General features: G+C 41.0%; 2 protein-coding genes across 3 annotated transcripts in view; one reads left to right on the forward strand and one right to left on the reverse strand.

The window, feature by feature from the left end:
- The window catches only part of LOC133551727 (zinc finger protein OZF-like), a 114,056-nt gene that overhangs the window by 99,171 nt on the left and 3,465 nt on the right, over positions 1-11,420 (forward strand). The window lies entirely within an intron of this gene.
- Positions 1-11,420, reverse strand: part of LOC133538135 (gastrula zinc finger protein XlCGF26.1-like) — a 263,415-nt gene that overhangs the window by 52,542 nt on the left and 199,453 nt on the right. The window lies entirely within an intron of this gene.

Below are 11,420 nucleotides of genomic sequence, written 5' to 3' on the forward strand. Positions count from 1 at the left end.
TTATCCCTAAAAAAAGCTTTAAAGGGGACCATTATCACAGTTTCAAAAGGGTTAAAAACAATAAAAATCAGTTCCCAATGGCTTGTTTTATTTTTCGAAGTTTTTTTCAAAATTTTACACCTCCCGGAATATCCCAAAAAAAAAGCTTTAAAGTTCTTGATTTTCGCTATTTGCGATGCGACTGTCCGTTTCCCTGTGATGTCATACAGGGCTGCCAATGTAAACAAACAATGCCGAATAGCACAGCAAGATATAGCGACATTAGCTCGGATTCAGACTCGGATTTCAGCGGCTTAAGCGATTCAAAGGATTACGTATGTATTGAAACGGATGGTCGGAGTATGGAGGCAGATAGCGAAAACGAAATTGAAGAAGAAATTGAAGCTATTGAGCGAATAGCTATTGACGCTATTTGGCCATAGCATGCGTGTACCTAATGAAGTGGCCCATAGCATGGCTGCCTTATTAGCATCGCGGTAAAATGTGCGGACCAAACGATCAGGACTTTTGCATCTTGTGACACTGGAGCAACTTAAATCCGTCGATTGGTAAGTGTTTGTTTCGCACTAAATGTGGGTATCTAGTTTCAAATGTACATACAGCTAGCGTAAATAGCCTGTTAGCATCGATTAGCGTAGCATGTTAGCATCGATTAGCTGGCATTCATGCCATGACCAAATATGTCTGATTAGCACATAAGTCAACAATATCAACAAAACTCACCTTTGTGATTTCGTTGACTTGATCGTTGCAAATGCATCTGCAGGTTATCCATACATCTCTGTGCCATGTCTGTCTTAGCATCGCCGGTCAAATGTGGAGACACTCTGGTACATTCAATGGGGGTCTGGCGGGAGATTTCTTGCCAGTGGTGCAACTTGAATCCCTCCCTGTTAGTGTTGTTACACCCTCCGACAACACACCATCGAGGCATGATGTCTCCAAGGTTCCAAAAAATAGTCGAAAAAATGGAAAATAACAGAGCTGAGACCCGGTGTTTGTAATGTGTTGAAAATGAAAATGGCGGGTGTGTTACCTCGGTGACGTCATGTTCTGACGTCATCGCTAAAAGACCGATAAACAGAAAGGCGTTTAATTTGCCAAAATTCACCCTTTTAGAGTTCGGAAATTGGTTGAAAAAATAGATGGTCTTTATTCTGCAACATCAAGGTATATATTGACGCTTGCATAGGTCTGGTGATAATGTTCCCCTTTAAAGTGCTTGATTTTCGCTATTTGCTTAAGCCACTGTCCATTTCCCTGTGACGTCACATAGCGATTCCAATACAAACAATGGCGAATAGCACAGCAAGATATAGCGACATTAGCTCGGATTCAGACTCGGATTTCATCGGCTTAAGCGATTCAACAGATTACGCATGTATTGAAACAGATGGTTGGAGTATGGAGGCAGATGGCAAAAACAAAATTGAAGAACAAACTGAAGCTATTGAGCGAATAGCTATTGATGCTATTCGGCCATGTCTGCCTTAGCATCGCCGGTAAAATGTACAGACCAAACCGATCAGGACTTTCGCATTGACACTGGAGCAACTTAAATATGTCGATTGGTAAGTGTTTGTTTGGCATTAAATGTGGGTGGAAGGAAACGCTGGATGTAAATATAGTTTCAAATGTACATACAAGTAGCCTAAATAGCATGTTAGCATCGATTAGCTGGCAGTCATGCCGCGACCAAATATGTCTGATTAGCACATAAGTCAATAACATCAACAACACTCACCTTTGTGATTTCGTTGACTTTATCGTTGGGAATGCATCTGCTTTGAGTGTCGCAGGGTATCCAGACATTTTTGCCATCTCTGTGCTATCTCTGTCATAGCATCGCCGGTAAAAACCAGACGGGGGACTTTCGCATCTCTTGACACTGGAGCAACTTAAATCCGTCGATTGCGAAGTGTTTGTTTGGCATTAAATGTGGATGGAGAGAAAGTCTGGATGTAAATATAGCTACAAATGAGGCATAATGCTGCAATATGTACATACAGCTATCCTAAATAGCATGTTAGCATCGATTAGCTGGCAGTCATGCCGCGACCAAATATGTCTGATTAGCACATAAGTCAATAACATCAACAACACTCACCTTTGTGATTTTGTTGACTTTATCGTTGGGAATGCATCTGCTTTGAGTGTCGCAGGGTATCCAGACATTTTTGCCATCTCTGTGCTATCTCTGTCATAGCATCGCCGGTAAAAACCAGACGGGGGACTTTCGCATTTCTTGACACTGGAGCAACTTAAATCCGTCGATTGCTAAGTGTTTGTTTGGAATTAAATGTGGATGGAGAGAAAGGCTGGATGTAAATATAGCTACAAATGAGGCATAATGCTGCAATATGTACATACAGCTAGCCTAAATAGCATGTTAGCATCGATTAGCATGCCATGCTAATCGATGCACATTCTACGTAAATCAACTTTAATCCGTCCCTGATCGTGTTGTTACACCCTCCGACAACACACCGACGAGGCATGATGTCTCCAAGGTATCGAAAAACAGTAGAAAAAACGGAAAATAACAGAGCTGATTTGACTCGATGCGTCTCATGTGTAGGGAAAAATGGCGTTGAGTACCGATGTGACGTCACGTTCTGACGTCGTCGCTCAGAGAGGCATAAACAGAAAGGCGTTTAATTCGCAAAAATTCACCCATTTAGAGTTCAGAAATCGGTTAAAAAAATAGATGGTCTTTTTTCTGCACCATCAAGGTATATATTGACGCTTACATAGGTCTGCTGATAATGTTCCCCTTTAAGCAACGGAGCTGATGTAAACAATACGGGGTCTCTCCAATCGAATCCAGTCCAGTTTATTCATACCTTATAGCACAATGTAAACAACTACAGTTTCAGTAAGTGCTACACAGTCGTTAAAATATAGGAATTATTAATGTACCAGTAGAGTCATTGTTTCCCCCAGAATATTTGTTAGTTAAAGGGGAACATTATCACAATTTCAAAAGGGTTAAAAACAATAAAATCAGTTCCCAGTGGCTTGTTGTATTTTTTGAAGTTTTTTTCAAAATTTTACCGGTCTCTGAATATCCCTAAAAAAAGCTTTAAAGTGCTTGATTTTTGCTCTTCGCGAAGACACTGGCCATTTCCCTGTGACGTCACACAGTGCTGCCAATGTAAACAAACAATGGGAATACCACAGCAAGATATAGTGACATTAGCTCGGATTCAAACTCGGATTTCAGCGACTTAAGCGATTCAACAGATTACGCATGTATTGAAACAGATGGTTGGAGTATGAAAGTATTGAAGAAGAAACTGAAGCTATTGAGCGAATAGCTATTGACGCTATTCATAGCCATAGCATGGCCGAATAGCTGCGTTAGCATCGCCGGTAAAATGTGCGGACCAAACGATTAGGACTTTCGCATCTTTTGACACTGGAGCAACTTAAATCCGTCGATTGGTAAGTGTTTGTTTCGCATTAAATGTGGGTGGAAGGAAACGTAATATAGTTGCAAATGCATCTGCAGGTTATCCATACATCTCTGTGCCATGTCTGTCTTAGCATCGCCGGTAAAATGTGGAGACACTCTGGCACATTCAATGGGGGTCTGGCGGCAGACACTTTGGCATCTTCGGGCCAGTGGTGCAACTTGAATCCCTCCCTGTTAGTGTTGTTACACCCTCCGACAACACACCGTCGAGGCATGATGTCTCCAAGGTTAAAAAAAATAGTCAAAAAAACGGAAAATAACAGAGCTCCGACCCAATGTTTACAATGTGTTGAAAATGAAAATGGCGGCTGTATTACTTCGGCGACGTCACATTCTGACGTCATCGCCTCCAGAGCGATAACCAGAAAGGCGTTTAATTCGCCAAAATTCACCCATTTAGAGTTCGGAAATCGGTTAAAAAAATAGATGGTCTTTTTTCTGCACCATCAAGGTATATATTGACGCTTACATAGGTCTGCTAATAATGTTCCACTTTAAGGCAGCCGCCTTAACAGCAAAGTGCTGCAGGAAACCCTGAGAGTGGAAAAAGGAGTTGACTTTACATGCTTAATTGTTTCATTGTATCCAATAAAGCAGTATTTTTTAAACTTTTTTGAGGCAAGGTACATTTGTTTCATTAAATGGGAACATTATCACAATTTCTGAAGGGTTAAAATCATCCCAGTGGCTTATTTTATTTTTCGAAGTTTTTCTCAAAATTTTACCCATCACGCAATATCCCGAAAAAACGGCTTCAAAGTGCCCAATTTTAACTGTCGTTATATCCACCCGTCCAATATCCTGTGACGTCACAGCGTGACCACACAGAAAAAAAACATGGCAGATAGCACAGAAAGGTATAGTGATATGAGCTCGGATTCAGACTCGGATTTCAGTGCCGTAAGCGATTCAACAAATTACGCATGTATTGAAACGGAGGGTTGGAGTGTGGAGGCAGGTAGCGAAAACAAAATTGAAGAAGAAACTGAAACTATTGAGCCATATCACGGGATGAAGCGAGGACGAATTCAGCGATCGCCTTCTAACAAACGATTGGTATGTGTTTGTTTGGCATTAAATGTGGCTAGAGGGAAAGGCTGGATGCAAATATAGCTACAAATGAAGCATAATGATGCAATATGTACCTACAGTTAGCCTAAATAGCATGTTAGCATCGATTAGCTTGCAGTCATGCCGTGACCAAATATGTCTGATTAGCACACTCCACATAAGTCAATAACATCAACAAAACTCACCTTTGTGCATTCATGCACAACATTATAAGTTTGGTGGACAAAATGAGACAGAAAAAGAAGTGGCATTAATAATGTCTTAGCCAAGACATCCAGGGGGTTTACCTCGCTCGTCTGCGGGAACAGACTGCCGTCGTCCCTGAATAATCCCGAGGCACTCCGGCAGATTCAGTGGTGGTCTATTTTCCAATATTGCAGATTTCGTTGACTTTATTGTTGGAAATGCATCTGCTTTGAGTGTCGCAGGATATCCACACATTCTTGCCATCTCTGTCGTAGCATAGCTGTCGTCGGTAAAGTGTGGGGAACAAACGAGGGACTTTCGCATCTTTTGACCAGTGGTGCAACTTGAATCCCTCCCTGTTAGTGTTGTTACACCCTTTTGACAACACACCGACGAGGCATGATGTCGCCAAGGTATGGGAAAACGGTCGGAAAAACGGAAAATAACAGATCTGATTTGACTTGGCTCGGTTGGTAGAGCGGCCGTGCCAGCAACTTGAGGGTTACAGGTTCGATTCCCGCTTACACCATCCTAGTCACTGCCGTTGTGTCCTTGGGCAAGACACTTTACCCACCTGCTCCCAGTGCCACCCACACTGGTTTAAATGTAACTTAGATATTGGGTTTCACTATGTAAAGCGCTTTGAGTCACTAGAGAAAAGCGCTATATAAATATAATTCACTTCACTTCACTTCACTTGGTGCGTTTAATAAGATTGAGAAAATGGCGGATTGCTTCATGTTGTGACGTCACGAGTGAAAGGTCTTCGCTCGACAGGCTATCAATTGAAAGGCGTTTAAATCGCCAAATTCGCCCTTTTAGAGTTCGGAAATCGGTTAAAAAAACATATGGTCTTTTTTCTGCATCATCATTTTTCCCAAGATGGCGCTGCTGTTGGCAGGAGCTCTGTGGTCTTGTGGCATCCTTTTGTGTTTCCCTCTTGTTTTCATGTCTTATTATACCTTTGTGCCTTTTGGTCCGGGACCCTTTGGGACTGTGTGACAAGGGGTGGCACTTTCGTGACCTCTGTGGGGCTTTTTTGTGGACTTCTGGATCTGCCTCCCGGGAGCCTTTTGGCCATGGAGACCAGCTGCTGGGTGTCTGCCACGCCGGTGTCGGTTTCGAGGGACTGGAGGAGATGCGGATGAGGGGACAGGACTGTGGAGCTAGCACTGAGCGCTGGGACGGAGAGGCTTCGCGGTGTCTCGACTGGGTGAGCAGGTGTCGGACACCTCAGTCACCTTGGATGTGTCCTCGCTCATCCATGCGGACTGGACACTGGCCGAGAGTGGAGTCGGCTGTCTTGGTTGCTTTGTTGGGTCTGCTTCTGTCTCTGGCCATGCTCCCTCCTCCCCAGCAGACGATGGCGTGGAACACCGCAGAGGCCACCACAGTGGATATGTTTCTTTTACTTTTTATTCATAGCTGTATGTAGAAGTGTCTGCTTGTATCTGCTGCTTTAATGTCTTTAATGTCCTCTGTGTTCTTTGATGTTTGATGTTTCCCTCTTACACACATGGAAGAGGGATGTGTACTATGGCTATGAGTGTTTTTTTTTGCCCTTGGCCTCAGTCTGCACCCCCTCTCCAGGGCCCAGGCTAAGACCGATTTTTTAAATTTTATTTTAATCTTCAATTTTTTTTTTGTCCCATTCTCCCCACTTGTTTACCTGTATGTCATCTTTTTTGTAAGGGGCGCTGGAAGCCGGCAGACCCGTCAGCGATCCTGTTCTGTCTCCCTGTAATGTTTGTCTGATCTTGAATGGGATTGTGCTGAAAATTTAAATTTTCCTGACGGAATAAATAAAGTACTATCTAATCGAATCAAGGTATATATATTGACGCTGGTGATAATGTTCCCCTTTAAAAAATTCCGGAGGCACACCACCAGCAGAAAACGTTAAAAAATGAAACTCCACCAGGTCGCCGTGCCTTATTTTGAGTTTGTTGGTGTTTTCCTGTGCTTTAGTTCTTGTCCTGCGCCGCTATATTTGGTGGCCCTTCCTGTTTTGATGGTTTTTTCCTGTAGCAGTTTTATGTCTTCCCTTGAGCACTATTCCCCACACCTGCTTTGTTTTAGCAATCAAGGCTATTTACGTTGTTGCTATCCTTCTTTGTGTGGACATTGTTGACTGTCACGTACAGTAGGTGATGTACTTTGTCGACGCCATAAGTTTTTGCTGTCGTCCAGCATTCTGTTTCTGTCCACTTTGTAGCCAGTCCAGCTTTACTTTCGTTTTGCACAGCCGTTGCCTTTTCCTTTCCCGTTTGTTCATTTTTGGTTTAAGCATTACATACCTTTTCACCTGCACGCTGCCTCCCGCTGTGGTCTGCACATTGGGATCACAACAAACCATCCTTTGTCTCACCCGACACATTCGGACTTTTACAAAGCTGCCACCTACTGACTTGGAGTACTATGTCGTTACCCTGCCGAGTTTTACAAAGCACAGACAGTGAGCAATGGCACATTATTTGCACATTATAATTATTGATTTGCAAAAAAAAATTTTGGTGAAGTTGCATAATTTCCAGGGTTTCCCGCTCTTTGTTATTAAAGTGGAACATTATCAGCAGACCTATGTAAGCGTCAATATATACCTTGATGGTGCAGGAAAAAGACCATATATTTTTTTAACTGATTTCCGAACTCTAAATGGGTGAATTTTGGCAAATTAAACGCCTTTCTGTTTATCGGTCTGGAAGCGATGACGTCAGAATGTGACGTCGCCGAGGTAACACACCCACCATTTTCATTTTCAACACATTACAAACACCGGGTCTCAGCTCTGTTATTTTCCGTTTTTTTGGACTATTTTTTGGAACCTTGGAGACATCATGCCTCGTCGGTGTGTTGTCGGAGGGTGTAACAACACTAACAGGGAGGGATTCAAGTTGCACCACTGGCCCGAAGATGCCAAAGTGTCTGCCGCCAGACCCCCATTGAATGTGCAAGAGTGTCTCCACATTTGATCGGCGATGCTAAGGCACACATGGCACAGAGATGTATGGATAACCTGCAGATGCATTTGCAACGATAGTCAACGAAATCACAAAGGTGAGTTTTGTTGATGTTGACTGCCAGCTAATCGATGCTAACGTGCTACGCTAATCGATGCTAACATGCTATTTACCGGCGGTGCTGAAGCAGACATGGCACAGAGATATATGGATAACCTGCAGATGCATTTGCAACTATATTACGTTTCCTTCCACCCACATTTAATGGGAAAAAAACACTTACCAATCGACGGATTTAAGTTGCTCCAGTGTCACAAGGTGCGAAAGTCCTGATCGTTTGGTCCGCACATTTTACCGGCGATGCTAACGCAGCTATTCGGCCATGCTATGGCTATGAATAGCGTCAATAGCTATTCGCTCAATAGCTTCAGTTTCTTCTTCAATATTTTCATACTCCAACCATCTGTTTCAATACATGCGTAATCTGTTGAATCGCTTAAGTCGCTGAAATCCGAGTTTGAATCCGAGCTAATGTCACTATATCTTGCTGTGGTATTCCCATTGTTTGTTTACATTGGCAGCACTGTGTGACGTCACAGGGAAATGGCCAGTGTCTTCGCAGAGAGCCGAAAATAAGGCACTTTAAAGCTTTATTTAGGGATATTCCGAGACCGGTAAAATTTTGAAAAAAACTTCCAAAAATACAACAAGCCACTGGGAACTGATTTTTATTGTTTTTAACCCTTTTGAAATTGTGATAATGTTCCCCTTTAAGGCAGCCGCCTTAACAATAAAGAGCCGCCGCCTAAACTAAAGTCTTGAAAAAATTAATTAAATAAAAAAAATTATATATTTTTTTAATTTAGTTTTTTTTAGTATTTGTCCTGTCCAGCTTCTCAGGCAAATCATATAGTTGATGTAGGTGCCCATATTGGCTGTTCAGATTTACTTTACAAAAGAGTAATTACTATTTTTTTCAGCTATAGTTACATTAGTCATTAGTAATGTAGCACCCTGGTATTGAATGGCTGGGTCCCTCCCATCACATGTTGATAAAAAATATAACATTCACATAATAAAAAAACAACTACAGGCTTCCCAAATGCTGTAATAAACTAAGCATGATGAGTTGAGCATACGTCAGCATGTGGCCCCACTTCTAACCCTTTTTTTCAAACGCTTTTTGCAAACGCTTATTTACAGTAAGTCATTAATTTGACTTAGTCATTATTTGGTCTTAGTACGTCAATATTTACTAAGTCAAAATAATGACATACTTAGTATCTCGGGTAACTAGGACTATTTGTGTTGTATTTATACTTTACAGGAAAAAATAAAATAAAATTGTATATATATATATATATATATATATATTAGGGATGCACCGAAATGAAAATGTGTGGCCGAAGCCGAATAAAATTTAAACGCTTGGCCGAATACCGAATAATGAATGCAGTTTTTCATAATTTTTGTAATATTGCATAAATAGCCTAGAATAAAATATTTAGACATGTTTTTCAAATAAAGTACTTTTTTATTGAATATTGACATTTTTTTAATATTCCAGTAGCCTTTGCTTTTCAAAAAAAGCACAAAGTTTTTCATTTATATTAGGCCTTCAAACAAAACATGCATTCCCAAAAAAAAAATAAAGTGCATTAAAGTGGATAAACCCACAACAAATGAATTATTGTCCTTTTGGCAAAAGTCTGCTTAGCCACAGTAGATATGCTAATAATGTAAACAGAAGGCTCAAGTAAATCTCAATAAGTGTGTGCTTGTAACCTCATACACTTATACAGGTAGCCTACACAACAGGCTAATAATGTAAACAGAGGCCTCACTAAATCTCAATAAGTGTGTGCTTGTAACCTCATACACTTATACAGGTAGCCTACACAACAGGCTAATAATGTAAACAGAGGCCCCACTAAATCTCAATAAGTGTGTGCATGTAACCTCATACACTTATACAGGTAGCCTACACAACAGGCTAATAATGTAAACAGAAGGCTCAGGTAAATCTCAATAAGTGTGTGCTTGTAACCTCATACACTTATACAGGTAGCCTACACAACAGGCTGATAATGTAAACAGAGGCCCCACTAAATCTCAATAAGTGTGTGCATGTAACCTCATACACTTATACAGGTAGCCTACACAACAGGCTGATAATGTAAACAGAGGCCCCACTAAATCTCAATAAGTGTGTGCATGTAACCTCATACACTTATACAGGTAGCCTACACAACAGGCTAATAATGTAAACAGAGGCCCCACTAAATCTCAATAAGTGTGTGCTTGTAACCTCATACACTTATACAGGTAGCCTACACAACAGGCTAATAATGTAAACAGAAGGCTCAAGTAAATCTCAATAAGTGTGTGCTTGTAACCTCATACACTTATACAGGTACACAACATATCCCAACGTCACCTCGTAACTACACGTTGGTTGATTGCGTCACACGCCACTATTCGGCCTTGTTTTTAACTCATTCCACCGAAGGCCGAATGTGGCTTTTTTTTGCCATATTCGGCCGAATATATTCGGTTACCGATTAATCGGTGCATCCCTAATATATATATATATATATAATTGCCATTCAGCATACGGTGCGGAAAACACAACCAAAAATTGTAGGCTTTTTCATGCGACGAAGCCAGCCTACTTCACCACAGACGAGACGTGATGGTGTACCTTCCCCGTCTGTCCGCCTGTCCCTGACCCCCCCTTCCCCCTGAGGAGACCCCACCACAAACAAACAAATATTCCGACCACGGCACACCAGACACTATCTCAGTGGTGAAAAAAACACTGCAATAATCCTTTTACAATTGTTGTATGTTTACAATCCGCAAAATATATCACAATTGCGTCGAACCATTATGTCGCTGTGGTAACGCTTCTGCACTCTGACCATATTATTAGATAAGTCATACTGGGAATTCCGAAACAATTGGAAAGACGTGCTGTTTATCATTCACAATCTTTATGTAAGACAAGAACACATGTTTGTATTTTTTACTGCATTCTAAGTATTGCACTTATTATATATACTCTCCCTAAAAACATCCGGAAACCGCCAACAATACTCCATTTACATGTCGTGAACGATACTGCTATTGTAGGCGCCAATTCAGACGGCCTGTGTTTAATAGCAGTCAGCTATGAGAGTCCAGCTGATCATTTCCATGTTTGATGTTTAGATTTGGAGGACAGCGCAAAGAAAGAGGCTTCAAAAAAAAGTGTAGACATGACTGCCACAAGTGGTGGAAAACTGTATTGCAACTCAGTTAAAAAAAATGTTTCCCTCTGGGCCATTAGGATTCTGAATCTATCTCAATATTTAACGCTTATTTTCTTTGTTGCTGTGCTATTCGTTTATGTATTTATTTGTAACATGCTATTAATTGTTTTCTATTGGATTTCAACTGCACCTAACAGAGTTGCTACTTGTCTTTACATCATGCTTTATGATTGATGTTAATAAAGTGTTCGATTGCAGTTGTACAGAAAATTAAGTTTCTTGCTACTTCAATGTAAAATATATACATTTATGTTCAAAAAATAAATAAAAAAATTACAAAGAAAAAACAAACATTGTGTAGATTTAACGATGAACGGTGTAGTGATAGTATTAAGGTTTAGAACTAAAATGATCATAAAACCGTGATTGATAACCACACTAAACTCAGACTTTTTTTAACTGCTCATTCACCGAAGA

This window comes from Nerophis ophidion, linkage group LG01 (assembly GCF_033978795.1).
Source record: "Nerophis ophidion isolate RoL-2023_Sa linkage group LG01, RoL_Noph_v1.0, whole genome shotgun sequence".
Classification (NCBI taxonomy): Eukaryota; Metazoa; Chordata; class Actinopteri; order Syngnathiformes; family Syngnathidae; genus Nerophis; species Nerophis ophidion.